This window comes from Juglans microcarpa x Juglans regia, chromosome 5S (assembly GCF_004785595.1).
Source record: "Juglans microcarpa x Juglans regia isolate MS1-56 chromosome 5S, Jm3101_v1.0, whole genome shotgun sequence".
Taxonomy (NCBI): Eukaryota; Viridiplantae; Streptophyta; class Magnoliopsida; order Fagales; family Juglandaceae; genus Juglans; species Juglans microcarpa x Juglans regia.
In genome coordinates, this window is record NC_054603.1 from 4,390,099 (window position 1) to 4,408,195 (window position 18,097).

General features: G+C 34.6%; 1 pseudogene; it reads left to right on the forward strand.

Moving 5' to 3' along the window:
• The first annotated feature begins 6,936 nt into the window (after positions 1-6,936).
• Positions 6,937-11,142, forward strand: LOC121266823 (annotated as a pseudogene).
• The last annotated feature ends 6,955 nt before the right edge of the window (positions 11,143-18,097 follow it).

Consider the following 18,097-nt stretch of genomic DNA (forward strand, 5'->3'; position numbering starts at 1 on the left):
TAAAATAAAAAATAAAATAATAATAATAAAATAAAATAAAATAAAAAATAAAAAAAGCGCGATGAACGGTGCAGTGAAAGTGAGACTGAAATTTTAGGATAAGGCCCATAGTCTCGTGATCCAAACTATGCTTGACGGCCCAGACGGCATCAATACGTTTATAGTGAGAAGAAAACCAATCTCCACAACTTTGCAAAGTCCAAGTCCAAACGGATCAGGATTAGTCTCAAGTATCCCAAGTTTTCCGTATAGTAGAAATATATGTACTTGCAAGAATGTATAGAAAAAAGCACTCACTATTTGGTATGTTAAATTATAAAATTATTTTTATTATAATTTAATATTAATTTGTTGAATTTTTTTAGTACTTCTCCGTTATTAATATGGCATGTAATTTTAAGAGATGTTTAAAAATTAAATTTCTTTGGCAAGTTATATCTTGTCTTGTCAGTCAGACTAGCAAATAAAATAAATCCAAAAAGTATAATTCCAACCAAACTCATGAAGATGAATATCCACATCAACCCATTAACCTATCATATGACTACTAATAATTAAAATGAGTAATGCTACACAACCTTTCATCCTCCACACATCATATTTTTTTAAAATTTTAAAATTTTTTAATATTTTTTTAAATTTTTTTTTGAGTTTATTCTTTTTAAAATAATTTAATTTTTCTATTTATTATTTAAATATTAAATATTTGATAAAAGAAAAAAATAATAAAAATTTAAAAAAATGTAATATGTGGAGGTTGTGTGAATAGTAAGAAATTGTGTAGATTTTTTGTAATTATAAAGCCATTTTAATTTGAATCATAAGTTGCAACTGATCCCAAGCTAATATAAACGAAGAATATGTAGGTAGTGTAGCACAATCTTAAAAGTTAAATCTTAAATGTAACACCCCGTATTTCAGTGTATTTTTACTGAAGGATTATTTTTTATTGTTCAAAAATTTATCCTCTTATTTTAAAATTGGTTGGATTTTTAGTAAGTTTATTTTTATGATTTTAATTTGGTGAAAATTATTTTTATGTGCTTTCCAAATATTTATTTATTGTTATGCATTTAAATTGCTTTTAATATTTAAATTAATTACTGTGGGATTTAATTATTTCAATTTGACTTTACCATTACGTTTAAATTATTTTATTTAACTTGTGGTTTTAAAATCATCTCCGTTGGATCATTTTTGTGACCCAAGTTATGATGATTGGACCTCATTTCTTTTCCCTCCTTTTTTCTTCCTCTCCCCCAGCCCGCCACCGTCGCGCCGCCGTGCACGACACCGCCCAGCCGACCAGCTCCCCCTCCCTCCGGCGACCTCACCTCCCAAATCTCAGCCCCTACCTAGCCGCCGGTAGCCCACACGCACCCCACGAAGCCGCGGGCCACCTTCACGCCAGCGCCGCCGTGAGCCGGCGGTGGCCCTCACCGCCCAGCCCGCTAGCTTCCCCAGCCGCCGGCGACCTCACCCCACCAACCTCACCTCCATCCGTGCCGTCGTTAACCACCAGTAGCCCTTCGAAGCCGCGACACTCTTTCCGCCGTTGCGCCGCCGTCGCACAGCCATTGGCCACCATCTTCCTACCACTTCATCCCCGACCTCTTGGCAACCCATTGGACCCAACCCCACCTCTGATCCGTCACCGGTGAAGTTCCACCATCTACATTTCCGATTTGGGCATTTTGGTCTTCTACCGCCCATTCCGCCGCCACCCACGGCAAACCACCGCCACCATTGGCTTCACCGACCTCTCTAGGCCCTACCCTACCATTTTTGGGTCTTCGTTTGTCCTCGTTGAAAAGTGGGTATCTGTGACCCACGGCCACAGTGTATTTTACACTGTGGTGTTGCTCAGAAATCACCACTTGCAACTTCGAGATCCTCCGGAAATTATTATATTGCACTGTAAGTATTTTCCTTAAAGAACTTTCGTGATTTAAATATATTTTTGCACTAACACATATTATCTGTGAATTGGTTTGTTTTGCCGGACTGAGTCCGAGGAGTTTCGGGGGTCGGATGGATTGTGGACGGAGTTGTGTGTTTGTTTGCATTGTGAATTGTGGTTGTTGGTTGTTGGTTACGGCTTGTTCATGTACATCGCATATTGCATGCATGATCATGTTTGTAAAGAAAACTGGGTTTTCGCATGATTGCATACATGTTCATGTGTTTATTGAAATTGGATTTTCATGTGAGTAAAAGGAAAAGAGACTGTAGGGATGGTGGTAAGCAGGGATGGTGGTTGTGTCCCGCCTGTGATTCCCGCCTACAATGCTCTGTTAAGTATTCATTGTGTGTAAAAGAACTGTAGGGATGGTGGTAAGCAGGGATGGTGGTAGAGTCCCGCCTGTGATTCCCGCCTACGGTGCACGCGATAGGAATGGTGGTAAGCAGGAATGGTGGTTGTGTCCCGCCTGTGATTCCCGCCTACGGTGCACGCGGTAGGGATGGTGGTAAGCAGGGACGGTGGTAGAGTCCCGCCTGCGATTCCCGCCTACAGTGTCCGATAAATGGATTGTTTGTGTGAATCATTTTATGGGAAAATGTTTTACGGATATTTTGGGCCAAAATGGGATTTTTGGCGTGTGTTGGAAATAATCATTTTTCTGGGAAAAAATGATATTTTATGGCTAAATGTATTTTGCTATATTGTTGGTTGCATTAATGTATTTTTATCCCGAGAGTTGTTTGGTTTATACTTACCTGTGGTACCATTTTATGGTATCGCAGATTTTGATGCAGATGATGATGACGAGCCTTAGTTTGGCTCCGGTGGAGGAGTGATCTGGGATTGCTCCTGTTTAGTGAGTTATGTTTTTATCAATTTATGTATTTACCTTTTGTATTATATTTGGGATGAATGTATATTTTTTAAAGATAAATTGTGTTTAAATATTTGTATTTAAATTCTGGTACTTATTTGACTATCCGCTGCGTTATTTTATTTGTACACTGTTGCATGTACACACACTGGCACTTCGTTGGGATGTGTGACCGTGTTGTCACCATCCTGACGTCACGATTCCCTTGTTTTTTGTACGTGGGAGTCGGGGCGTCACATTAAAGAAGGCCGGTGTAAGTTACAAAATGGTTGATATAGTCTCGTTTATTTTTACAACTCTTCTCAACTCGTCTAATAATTACAACTTTTTCAAATTTTAAAACAAAAATAATATTAAAAATATATATTCTAATAATATTTTATTTAACTTTTAATTTTAATTTCAACTTATCTCATCTATGAAAAAAAAGGAGGCAGGATTAAAGTAAAAGTTTTGATAATTTAAGGGTCATATTATGACAAGAATAATAGTTCGAGGATATCATGAAATTTTTTTAAACACGTCAAACTTTGAATATGATATTGTATAATTACATACAATATTGATTTATTATCTCAGATATCAAAAGCTATAACTGATCTTGTTGTAATTAGTTGTCTTAATACAATAAAAGTAGCGAAATGAAATATGATAAACAAAAAAGGAATAATCTTTTTATGTTAGGACATATTGAGTGTGTGTGGGGGTTAGGATTTTTCGAAGTTTTTAGATGATTTTGACATTTTTAAATCATTATAATGAATTTTAAGAAATTTAATATTCAACATATTTTGAATAAAATATAGATGAATACTCTTTCAATAGAAAAAATCCAAAATAGTTTAAGTAATATCAACTTAACCATGAAAAAAATATAATTGAAAAACAAAATTATCGTAAACTGATGATTGTACGAAAGTGCACTCTAAATACTCTATTGTTGGACAAAAATACTAAAATATGAATAGAAATCATAAGAATTAATTTGTATTCTTAAACTTAAGTTCTATTTATTTTGATATATTCTTAAATATATTTTTATGTTTAATTTTAAAATCTATAAAAAAGAGGAGATTGGTGGGTTGTGACACACAAAATTTAAAGTGATTAATAGTGGAATAAATCTTAACTTTATCAGGCTGGAGCATGGCTTTCGAGGGATAACGATATTTGAAGTGAGAGGACTTTCGAACATAGCAGACTTTTCAAGGAGCAGGACTTTTAACATGTGTTGGCCAAGACTTTTAATAGAAGCATGACTCTTTTCAACAATATGACTCTTCAACGCGTGGGAACTTTTCAAATATAGTAATATTAAAGTTTTGGAGGGATGGAGGGGGCAAAGAAAAAAAAAAAAGACTATATTTTTTGTGCACTCACGGAGAACTAAAGCTTAGGTGAAGTTTAATGCTAAGATTGATTGGTGAAAATATTTAGATTATGTTTCAATTCACATATTAGGCTTTATTGTTTATGATTATATGATTGAATTCTATATTTGATTTGGATATAATAAGTTTGAGACAATTATATTAAATCTTGCTATGGTTTAATTGTGTTGAGCTATATGATTGTGACTTAAACAGATTTTTCATACCATTGATGTGATCTTTTGCTACACTATTGTTTGTGAACATAGTGTCATCTTTAGATCTGATATTCATTTTTATATATGAAAATTGTGGTTTGTAAATGGAGGAATAGATTATAGAATTAAATTTGATAAATTAGATGAGTGTATTGTCATATATTCTAATTAGGAATTTTGTGTTATAATTTATAATTGTGTGTATAATTTGGATTGGAAAAATCAAAGTATTGGATCCGGTTGATGGAAGCTCGAAGCTTTACTTGCATTTTTATCCGTATCTTAATCTTATTTTAATTATGTGTTTTAGGTAGATCTCAAAATACTTTTCAGATTCCTGTAATCTTGTCATTGATATTTTCCTTTAAGCTTGTGTTCTTGTAGTGTTTCTTTCGATACCTTGAATTATACTATAACACTGCGTAGTAGTTTGGGCGTAATCATAAACGCTTAATGCATGGTTTGGTTTCACAAACCTTTCAAACTATCTTATTTTATCTCATCTCAACATCCAAACCCTATTCAAACACAAATATTTTTCAATTTCAAATTTTCAAATTTTTTCATCTAATTATTACCTAATCATTGCAATTTTTTCAAACTTTCAAACAAAATATAAAAAATAATTCAACCTTTTCAAATTTTAAAAAAAATAATATTAAAAAAAATATATTCTAACCTTCTTTTAATTTTATAATTTTTTATTTAACTTTTTATCTCTTATTTTTTAAAATTTCATAAAAATATTAACTTAATCAATTTCACTATTATTAACAAATTATATCATTACTATTTACAAATGATGCCTTAAAATCATAAAAAAATATATATATAAGAAAAGAGAATGGCAAGAAAGAAAACCACTATAGTCTATAGTCTATCCCCCCCCCCCCCATTATTTAATTATAACAATGATCAATCTAAAGATTAATATTCCTTAAAATTTGTATTTTTCTAACAACGGATTAATCTAAAGATCACTAATATTATAAAGTTAGGAAGGAGAGTAAGATAATTGAAGGTGTATAAATATTATTATTATTATATTCGCACACTACGTATCCGTGCGAAAACCGTACCGTGAACCGTGACTCCGCTGGCTAAAATTCCAACCGTACCTACTACCTCATTATTACCCGATGGAGACAATTCGATTCCCCCCTTCCCCTTCCTTCCTTGCCTTTCCTTTAATCAGACGAATTACTCGCCCTCTCTCTTTGGTCTCTCTCCTTCTTTTATGACTTTAGATGCGGTCCCCGCAGCCACACTCTAGAGTCTAGACCACATCTACCGCTTTTACAGATAAAAATAAATTTTATACATCATTCTATCATTTTATTTTTATCTTATTAAATAAAATATAATATATTTATTATTATTAAATAATTATTTATTATATATTTTTTTATAATCTAATGATAATAAATATAATATATATTAATATAATCAAAATAGAATAAAAATATAATGTATAGCATTACTCTCACAGACAGACCTCAATAAGAATATCGAGTCCATGGAATCTACTGCCTTCATTTCCCTTCGTATACAATACGTCTACTACTTTACAAACCCAGGAAATATATATACAGCGTAATTGTTAAGGATAAAAGGATACGAGTTTTACTATATATCAGTAACTGTTTCTTTTACACATTTCATATATGATGTAATTTTTTTTTATAAGATGTGTAAATATTTTTTATAAAATGTAAAACGTGAAATAAGGATTGATAAAAAGAATTTTTTAAAACGACGGAGGGGAAAAAAATCTAACAATCTTTGTATCTACTATTGATTGCTAAAGCAAGTGGTCAAATCTCACCATCACTTGAGGTGAGCTTGTGTTTCTTTTCAGGCCCTCTTGCTCTATACTTTATTGTGTATGTATGTTGGGTTGTTTATGCATATGGGTCTCTTCCTTATTTGTAATATTTTACTGGATTTATGATTGTTTTGGCACAATTATCTTCTTTCTTGCGTGATTAATGGGGTTTACAATCATGGCTGTTTCTATGTTTTCAATATAAATGAATTCACTTTTTCCGCGTTTTGGGCTTTTATATATTAAAATTAAAAATTCTGCTGTTGAAGATTTTTCATTGTTTTGTTTAGTGGGTATTTGTGTGGTATTTTTCAGGCTTTTACCCAAGGGGATGTTCACGTTGTTCATAATTCTATACCACATATTTTATATATTTTAAAATTATTTTTTATTTTATTTTATTTTTATTAAATTATTTTATTTATTATTTATATACCATATATTTATTATAAAAAAATAAAAAAATAAAAATATACATGATGTATAAAAATAGAAAAATTTTATATATTATACTATTATTTTATTTTTATTTTATTAAATATGATGTGATATATTTATTATTATTAAATGATAATTTATTATATGTGTTTTTATTATTTAACGATGATAAATATGTTATATATTATTTAATATGAATAAAATTGGAGGAGAATGTAATTAATAAGATTAGTAGTAAGAATAATATGTAGAATTCTTCTCCACGGAAGGCGTAGTATTTGCCATTTGACTTTGAAGCCGAAAAAGGGTTGGTTGGGTTTGGTCTTGATGAGCAGATTCTGATGTCTGGGAGGTCTGTTCGGTGGTGGACTATGATGGGTTTGAGATTTTGCTTCTGATGGAAATGAAATTAGTTTTTGGCACCGTCTCGTTCATGATTGGTCTTCAAGGAGTTCAATGGTTCTTTTATTTTCATGGAGGAAAAATTTGATTTTTAGCAGTCAAATTTTCAATGGTTGTTGATGGGTTTTAGGAAATTTGGTTTCTGGAGCTTCGATATTCATATAGTATTGTTTGAGGTTGACCCTTCTTCTCAGCTGGAGGAGAAGAAGAAGAAAAAGGAATTCTGTGGGTTTAAGGTCTTTTAGAGTTTCAACGGATTACCGTGACGCAGTAATGGCAGAAGAGGCTAATTCTTGGATTAGGAGAGCGAAGTTTTCTCACACAGTTTGTCATCGGTTGGACTCCTCAAGATTGGCCTCTATTCCATTCTCAGTAGAGCTTGACCGATATTCATGTTTGAAATCAAGTCCCGGAACAACTTCTTCTCGTGAGAAATCTATCCCTAGTGATTCAAAGATTCAGCGGAATCCTATGACAGTCGAGCAGAGATCTTTGTCCCCTTTACCTGAAACTGTGCTCTATGACGCGTTCAAGGAAGCAAGGTCTGAGCCGAAGAGATTCCTGTCTCCCTTTCTCACTGACCGAAATTCAGGTTCGAAATCAAAACCCGGAACAACTGCTAATGGTGAGAAATCTATTCCCAGTAATTCAAAGATTCAGCGGAAACCTATTAACAAGCAGAGATCTTTGTCCCCTTCACCTGAAACTGTGCTCTCTGATGCGTTCAAGGAAGCAAGATCTGAGCGGAAGAGATTCCTGTCCCCCTTTCCGAGGAGAAGGGAATCGCAGAAGGGATTATGAAAAAGTTTGTGAATAAGGATTTCCCAGAAATCACGGCATCCAATTCGAGCTCTCCGTCGAATACTAGCCCGCTTAGCTACTTGGCTTCGCTGAAAGTCAATGAAAAATCGAAGACCCGGAAGGAGTTGTCGTGGGCAAAGTATTTTGATCATGGTGGAGGAAGGGTTACTGCTGTAGAAACTGCAGATGAATGGACTGTTGATCTGTCTAAATTGTTTTTGGGGCTTAAGTTTGCTCACGGGGCTCACAGTCGGCTTTACCATGGGATATACAATGATGAACCTGTTGCAGTCAAAATTATTCGGGTTCCTGATGATGACGAAAATGGAGCCTTGGAGGCTCGACTAGAGAAGCAATTCAATCGGGAAGTCACTCTTCTATCTGGTCTCTACCATCAAAATGTCATAAAGGTTATCAAACTTTTCCTTTTGTCTCCTGTGATATGTTATTCCGTCATGCATACATGCTTCAGGGCAGAAACTGTCCTTTGGCTTGTTCAGTTTTTAATATTTTGATCACGAATTTGCCAAAGGTTTAAGCTTTTAATTCATCACGGCCAAAATCATCATTATTGTGGACAAGTTCTAGGATGCTGCCTTTTTAATACCTTAATACTGATGTTATTTTGATCCGTGAACACAGTTCGTCGCAGCATGCAGAAAGCCACCAGTTTATTGTGTCGTCACAGAATATCTATCGGAGGGCTCCTTGAGGGCATATTTGCATAAGCTTGAACCTAAAACGCTTCCTTTACAGAAACTAATCGCAATTGCTCTGGACATTGCTCGTGGAATGGAATACATTCACTCTCAAGGTGTAATTCATCGAGATCTTAAACCAGAAAATATCCTTATTGACCAAGACTTCCACATGAAGGTCGCTGATTTTGGTATAGCTTGTGGGGAGGCGTACTGTGATTCTTTAGCTGATGACCCTGGGACTTATCGCTGGATGGCACCTGAGATGATCAAACATAAATCCTATGGTCGAAGGGTTGATGTGTACAGTTTTGGGCTCATCTTGTGGGAGATGGTGGCTGGAACAATTCCGTATGAGGATATGAATCCTGTACAGGCTGCATTTGCTGTAGTAATTAAGGTTTTTTCCTCCTTAATTTCATGTTTCTTACAATATATATGTCTAGATTTTCAATGCATATATGTAGGTCTTTTGTGTTTATTCTCTTTTAAGTATTTTCTGAATTTTTAGCTGTGCTAAGTTCTACATGGAGAGAATTCATTTTTCTCCTTTTCGTTTTGTCTTTGTTGTTGTTTTCCCTCTTTTCAGTTTGTTTACCTTGCTATTAGATTTGAGTCTTTTTCGGTTTGAAGTGATTTCACACTTAATGGAAGTAAAACACGTACAACAAATCACAGATTGACTGTGTTCTATCTGTGTCATTCATTCTGCAACCAGATGATAACCATGTTAACCTCATTGAAAGTATTGGATGATTTTGACATATGACGAAAATTGATTTTTAATCGGAACTTAGAATGAGAATTGAAGTTAACTGCAACATATTCTTGTATCATTTGGTCATCTGGTTTTCTTCCCATGTTGCCTTACTCTTGTGGAGAACAATTTGACGGGTTTTATGGACGCAGTTCTAACACCAGTAAAGTTTGAATTTCCAGAATTTGAGACCTCCTATCCCCGGGGACTGTCCGCCTGCCATGCGAGCTTTAATTGAGCAATGCTGGTCCCTACAACCAGAGAAAAGACCAGAGTTTTGGCAGGTTGTGAAGGTATTGGAACAATTTGAGTCTTCACTTGCCAGTGATGGAACCCTGAATCTGGTACAAAATCCTACTTGCCAAGATCATAAGAAAGGACTTCTCCATCGGATCCAAAAGCTTAGTCCCGTGCATCCTAATAGCTCATCAATGCCTAAACCTAAATTCACATGAATCTTTCGTAGGACCTGGCTTTGTAGCTGACCAGACCGTTGTAATTAGAAAAAAGGTTTGTTTTCTAAGCCTAGCTTATTGTGTTATTCTATATTCATGTGACAATGAATGAATAGATTGGTAGTGATGCATTGTCTTTTATTTAGATTATTAATTTAAAGTGAATGACAAACAAATCAGTGTATCATGGCCTTGTGTTTATTTATTTTTTTTTGAGTAAGCTTTCATTAAAAAAAAAAAGAAAAGAAAAGAAAAGAAGAAGAGGATACAAAAGGATCGGGTGAGGGACCCCCTTAAAACACCCCATTACAACCAATACAGTATATGAAAATGGAAATAAAAAAGGGCAATGAAGCCAAAACATTAGTCTGGACCCATGTTTCTCAATTGGACCGAGGAAGAAATCGCTAAACAGGCAATTTCTGATGCAATACCATGGGTCCATGGGGATTACGTTATTGTTGCTGAAAGCCACATTAGGTGGTGATGGTTGCACTCAACTGCTTCAGGGCATGGAGAAGTGCCTGTACACTTCTCCATGCCCTCACCTCCAGAGCCTTGATAAATGAAGCAAGAACTAGCACCCTCTTCCAACAGATGAGAGAACATTGGGCTGTCTGTTTATCATGATGGAGGAAAAAAAATGAAGTGTTGCCAGAAGAAATGGCAGCAGATTGGGGATTTTAACTTTCGGTCGAAAGGGGTAAATGGGAGGAAGATAAGGGAAAACAAAGGAGAAGTGCTGAAAAACATGATGGCGACCAGGAAAAAGTTGGAAATGTGAAAATTGGTGAGAAGAGGATGAGAGGCTGTGGTGACGGGTGGTGCATGGCTGTCATGTGAGTAGGTGGCGGTGCATGATGGTTATGCGCCAGTGGAAACTTATAGCTGGAGGCTGGTCTTGGAAGAGTGGAGGGTGGCGAATCTGAGGTGAGGGTGCAGTTGGTTGGAAGTGGGCAGATTATAGTAAATCTAGCCTCCAAAGACTAGAACTAAGAGACAAAAAAACAAAACTAAGAAACAGAGAAAATGAGGACGAAATGAGAGATAGAGTGGAAGAAGGGTAAGGAGCTAGAGCTTGAAGAGAGGGAGGAGGAAGGCTTCAGTTTGGTGATTTTCTGAATGGGGGGAGGCCTAATGAGAGGTTCACCAGAGAGTGTACTGCTGGCCAAAGAAAGAGGTCCTTGTGTATATTGCTGTAAAATGTAGCATTTTTCTTTCGTGTGTATCTCCTTTCTCTTCCACACTGGGTTCATTACTGTGCATCTTACAACTTTATTTTCATTCCACTTTTCTTGAATCATTGTAGATTTTGTTTTATTGAATTGCCAAAAAAAGAAATAGAAATAGAGGACTGAACCCCAAATTAAAACAAGACTGGTTTTATTAATTATTAGTAATAAGGGAGTTTTGAAAAAAAAAATATTTATCAAGTTTCTTACTTCAAGTTTTCTGTTCTGACGATATACATAACTCAAAGGCAGAAAGAGAGTACAAGTGGTGTCAGACTACACAGTTGTCATTTAAATGAGTGATAGCTGAGTGAACTAGTGGTGTCATAAAATCTAGGCTAACTGATATTTTTCTGAAGAAATAGATGAGGAACGTGCATGGGTGCGTTGGGGGGGGGTCGGGGGTTGAATGGTTGTAGGGGAAATTGATGCTAGTTAGAAAAGGAGCTACTTTCCATGATGCTTGTTTTTTTTTTTTTATTGCAAATAAATAATCTCAAGATAGTCCATCTTTTGTATCGATAGCTGATCGTACCTTTTGAAATTGAAATTTGGGGTGCTAATTTCATATGGCACTTCATAAGACATGTTGACATTAGGTTTCGGTTGATGGCTTCATCCCTATGCAATAAAGTATGTTATCGGCTACCCATAAAAAAAATAAAATAGAGTAGGTTATCAACTTGGTGATTGTGGCAGTGGCCCTGTTCTAGTTTATTTACGTGAATGCACATCAAATGTTATGGTTTACTAGACATGTTACATTATGCAATTTGCAGGCAATTCTTTCTTTCTTTCTTTTTTTTGAAAAAGGTGATGATCTAACATCTCTATTCATATTCATATTGGGTTTGCTTGTGGTTACCTTTAATTTTTATTATATTTTCATTATGCTCTTTTTCTTTTTCTTTTTTTATGTGGGTGTGTGTGTCTTTGCATTTTTCTGTTCCATAAAGGCAATCTTCTTCTGCCTTGCTAAATTATACGCGTTACCTATAAACATATCTTTCATGTAAATGAATGTATAAGAGCATAAATAAACATATATATGCATGGTCTGCACAATATCTTTTCATTTCTTTTCTATGATGTTTGCCATATCAAATTATGGGTACTAGCATCTAAGATCGGAAAAGGAAAAGGGACAGGAGATGGCAGACATTCTCATGTTATCTTGGTGTCTTTTCCACAACCTTAATGCTACTATCATGTGCTGAGAGGATAGTTTCATTCTAATAAATACGAGAAAGATAAGAGGGTAATTTCACATCTAATCGCGGAGTTTGTGTATGGAATGAATGGGTTTTCTGGTTTTTGGTAGTCATGAAATTCCCCTGTTATCCTTAACTCTTTTTTGCCAGAATCACTGTGGCTCCATCACCTCCAGCAAGATATCCCAACATGAATTGTTACAGCTTGGTGAGCATGCATTTGTAGCTCACATTTATGGCACTCACATAGCATGCATGAAGACCGATTAAGAACAATTTTTTTTTTTTTTATTGGCATCGGGTGTCCGAGAACAAATTCTCGACTAATGCTAGGGTGCATATATTCTCAGCAAGGAGTTTCTTGCAAGTGCAAGAGAACAATTACTTTGTTGAAGTTGTTCTTTGATTTAGATTTTGTCTTTCAATTCTGTTGACTTGTGAATCTTGACACAACATGAGTCACATTGATGCCAGTTGAATCGTCTCAGTTCAAATACAATGTAACTGCCGGACCAACTTACGCCTCGTTTGTTTTCACAGATGAATTGAGATTAAAATTAATAGTTGAATAAAATATTGCTAGAATATATATTTTTAATATTATTTTTGTTTTGAGATTTGAAAAAAAGTTGAATTGTTTATTTTATTTTGTGTGAAAATTTAAGAAAATTATAATGATTAGATGAGATAAATTGAGAGGAGTTTGCATGCCTCGAAAGGGTGGTGCTTTAAAATGGTGCATCTTTATTGAGAAGGCATGCCAAGATTCGCGGTAAATTTCTTTGGAAATGTTTTACTTTTTATTTCGGGATGTATAGGCTATGTTTAGAGAATGTCTCATTTACTCGAGAGAAGAATCGATGAAACTACAAGGTACGGTTAATGGTCCCAGTGGAGTTAATAATCCAGAGGCACAGGGTTTGATCTGTTTTCATAGCCCGCAACTATATATAGACGTATCCAGGCTCTATATTCTATATTTATCTCAATGCAATTTTAATTAGCTTCAAAAATTTTAGTAGAGTTGTCTAAAATAAGAGAAATTATGTTGTGTCGTTTGCAAACGTGCACGTTGCAACACAATTGTGAATTTGGTTGAAAAAGCTTGTAGTAAGGGAGGGGCTTATTTGTCTTTTCCCAATCGGTGGGGATAATGAGGTTGAAAAATTGTTTGTAAAATTATTAGAGTAGTGCTTATATACGTAAAAAAATTACATAAAAGTAAATTTACAAATTAACTTGATTTCATGTGATTCGTTAAATTTACTATACAATAAATGTAATTTGATGTATTGTCAGTTTGTCGATTTATTTTTAGAGTATTACTACTATGATGTTTCATTTATTCCGTTCATTTTGTCACATTGACATGGTGACACGTGATTTCATATTAAGCAAATAAAAAAATATATATTCAAAACAAAATGACGAATGGAAACACTAAAAAATAGAGATTGAAACTTAAGGTTTTCTCTACTCATATATGTTTGTGTTTTTCATTATTTTTTAATAAATCAAGTGGTATCATGTAGTAGTGCCAAATCAATAAAGAAAAATGAACGGTATAAATGGGACAATATGGTAGCATTTTTTTTATTTGTATAATTCTTTTGTAGTTAAAATAATTATCTTATTAATGCAGACTATTTAAAGCATATAGCAATTTCAGAAATATTATTTTAAAAAAAAACGAATGCAGTAAATGGTTGGTGAATTCTGGCAATGGTGTTTCACCGTGAAATCACCTATTTCTCTTCCCTACTTTTGTTTTGAGTCCTAAAAGAAAATCTTAACAAAATAATTCTAATTATTTTTTCAATCTATCATATAATAAATAGTGTGGAGAATGAGTGACTGACTGACTGACTAATAAAAAAAAAAGAGTAGAGCAAGGAGGTGGTACCGTGGTAGTGCGCTGTTAGGTAAGATAAAAGTTAAAATTCAAGAATCCAAAGGCCCAAGTTTTAGTTTGTGCACTCACTTCTCAGAAGTTGTCTACCTACTATATATTGTTATTTAATTCCCAATCGTCTTTTTGTTAAGGCTGTAATATTTTAAGGTTAAGGGGTTGTTTGTTTTTACAATTATTTTTATTTTATTTTATTTTATTATTATAAATTTTTCAATTTTTTATACAAAATAAAATAAAAATAATATTAAAAAAATAGATTCTAATATTTTATTTAATTTTTAATTTTTATTTCAATTCATCTCATCTGTAAAAATAAACGAGACCTTAAGAAAGTATTTTATCTAATCTCATTTAATTATTACAATTTTTATATAAAATACAATAAATAATTCAATTTTTTCAAATCTTAAAATAATAATAATATTAAAAAAATAATATATTAACAATATTTTATTTAACTTTCAACTTTTATATCAACTTATCTCATCTCAATTCACTATTTAAATCTCCTCTAAATATTTTTTTTTTGCAAAAAAGAAAATCTTGAGATTTAATTGGAGATTGATCAAATTGGTAAAAGCCTCGTCATTCGAGAGTTTTATTTTTATTTTTGGAAGAAGGGTTGTTGTGGAGGTACTTTTGTGTTTTATTCGTTTTATTAGTGTAAAGGATGAGAAGCCAATCATGCTTTTGCTTACCAAACCATAAAAGGACAAAACAATAGTGAAAATCCCCACCTCACCATATTATATATGGCACATATGGTGCCCAAAAAACCATTCTGTTTTCCAATAAAAAAATAATGCAAAAACCTTCTAGAAAGTTATAAGAAAGTTGTTGTAATATTTATTCTCAATTGAATACATATTATTTCTTGTGAGATTGAAAAAATGTCTAAGATCGCGTTTATTTCTTATTTAGACAAAAAAAAAAAAAAGGTTCAGTTTTACCAATCAAGTACAAGACTCATTTCTTTCATTGTTGTAGAGAGATATACTTTGATAAAAAAAATAAATATAAATCCATAAAATGCCGTGACTTTAATCTTGTACGTCATATTATTAAATTACTTATATTATCAAATAAATTTAATATATTACATTAATTTATAAATCTATTTTTATAAAATATTTTTGTGATAAATCACAATATGAAATCTTGGTGGTAGATCTGATAAGCATTATCTTGACCATGTATATATTAAAAAAGCTGCACGTAGGCATCAGTACTTATCTTGATCAACGTGAATTGAAATTGCTTCAGTAAAGTGTGGAGTCTAAAGGCCCTCGAATAATTAATCCGTAAAGACGAGTTTCCAAGGAACCCGATAGACACAGACTACGTGATAATATATGTCCACAATGTGGCAATCATGACCCACTTAGAGATAAGAGATAGAGATAGATCAGCTAGCTAGGTCATGATCTTGATTTTATCTGCAACAGTACTTACTACTGCTGACGCAATTCATCTTTCAAATTATAATTTTCTTATATATAGCTAGCCTGCATGCGGCAATATTGTTGGAAAGAATTGATTAGGGCGAATATGCATGCATGGAAATCCAGTACCAGTACTACTAAAGATTTTTAACCCTAAAAGAACTCCACAAAAAAATATATATATATATATGTATATAGCAATCCTACCAGGTTGTAAAAAACATCGTCTGATGATTCTCTGGAGGCATTAGACGTTAAATTCCAAAGTAGGATGGCCCATGTAGTTCCTCCAAAGGAGGAGGAGAGTAATTGTCATCTTCAATTCTGTCTCAAAGATTACCACCCATTATTTATTTTGTGGCTCTGCCAATAAGTCCCAATTAAAGCTACTTTAGAGACTACGTGCTGATATCTCCTTTTTCTCCTTTTTTGATATAGTGCTCTTGACGTTTTCTGCCTGCCTGTAAACGAAAACCATTCAACTATATCATGAACACATGCAATCTTAGGGTTGGCAATTGACCACGTCCACTCTATTTTTCCTTTTTCTTTCCTCACCAGCTCTCTCACAGAGAGTCACATGCCTGATGTTTGAAACTGATGAGGGCGTAATATATAGTATGTATCATCTACGAGGATGCTGTATTAATATTGGCCTGTACTCATGTCTCATCAACCACGTGTGGCATGAGGCCAGGCCGATCAATAGAACTATATCACAAAAGTAGTGTGTGTATATATATAATTTACATGAAAATGGAGTTGGTTTAGGAGTTGGTTTACCAGAAAAGTGAGAGGTGGTGACAAGGTTAACAACTGGTTGCAAATTATTCTGGTTGGAAGAATTGGGTTGTGCTGAATTTGCAATTGCCATTTATTTGTTAAATTCCTCTGGAATAAAATAAAACTTTGGTTGCTCATTACTATTTGAATTGTAGGCCTCTAGAATGGTAATGGCAGTATGAGCAGATAGGGGTGGGCTCCGACTCCGACGGAGTCGGAGTTGTCGTTTCCGACCTCCAGCTCCGAAAAAAGTCGGAGCTGAATTGCAACTCTGACTCCGAACTGGAGTCGGAGTCCGACTCCGATCGGATGTCGGAGTTCCGATCACAGTTCGCAGTTCCGATAGGATGTAGGAGCTCCGACCTCCGATAGGAACTCCGAACAGTGGTCGGAGCTCCGACATCCGATTGGAACTCCAAACTATGGTCGGAGCTCCGACTCCGAATTTAATTTCCGAACTCCGTTCGGAAATAAATTTCTAGTTGTTGTTTTTTGTTCTTTTTTTTTTACTTAAATTTTGTTGTTCAATTTCGTAATTCTACCAACACCTATCTTACCAAAATTGATGGTGCACTTTTTGTGAAAACCATTTTAAACGCTCAGTACAATCTTCCACACACAAATTAGAAGTGATAGGCAAATAAATTTTGGCAGAACTTGGAAAATAAGTCTTTTCATACCCATCCATGTCAACATACTCTGATCATCGACATAAAGACACTACCAGCAGTTGGGTGGTTTCACTGACTTTGTTATTTGTTTTACATGTAAAGAAAACAATGCAAATGAACCAGCTTGACTCTATGCACATCTCTTGACTCTTACACATCTCTTACACATTTTATCAAACACTATGCATGCATACAAAACAAATTACAAACACATCATACATTTCATTAAACACATTTCCTTATTACAAATTTACAAAATCAATTCATAAGAATCACAACAAAATATCAATTCATAAGAGAGTGAGAGACATTTACATAAAATTAATTGATTAAACTGCTAAATTTAATTCTAGGGCTCGGAAGTTTGGAACTCGTCACTCTCATCGTATGCTGAATCTCGGCTTGAAGTCGCATGGAGGAGTAATGACGAACGGCGGCAACGGAGATGCTAGATGCGAGAGAGACGTGAGATGCAGCACGGCAGCAGATCGCGGACGCAGCAAAATCGCAAATGCCAGATGAGAGAGAACAGAGAAGTGAGAAGGAAGAAAGAAGAAGGGAAGGGGGGCTCCTGCGTTTTGGCCCCCTCCGTTCCATAAAACGATGCCGTCCCACATTACGTTTCTTTTTTTTTTTTTAAGAAAACCCCAGATGTAAAACAACTTCGTTTTACATCTGGGTTTTTGTTTTTTAAATTTCAGAGTCGGAAGTCGGAGCTCCATAGAGCTTCGAACTCCGACTCCGACTCTGAAGCTAAGTTTGGAGCTACTCCGAACTCCGACTCCGAAATCCGACCACTCCGACTTATCGAAGTCAAAATCGGAGCGGATGTCGGGCGGAGTCGGAATTTCTGAAATTTTGCCCAGCTCTATGAGCAGAAGCCACATTTCTTTTTTCCTTTTGTCCATTCCAGCCAGAGGGATAACCATGGAGTTGGAAAGATTTGTCCACTGTGTGACCATTGTAGCCACAATGAGTACAATGTAGGGCAGACTTCTTTGGTTTGTCCTTGAAAGATTTCGGCTAGTAATTCTGCTGATTGAAT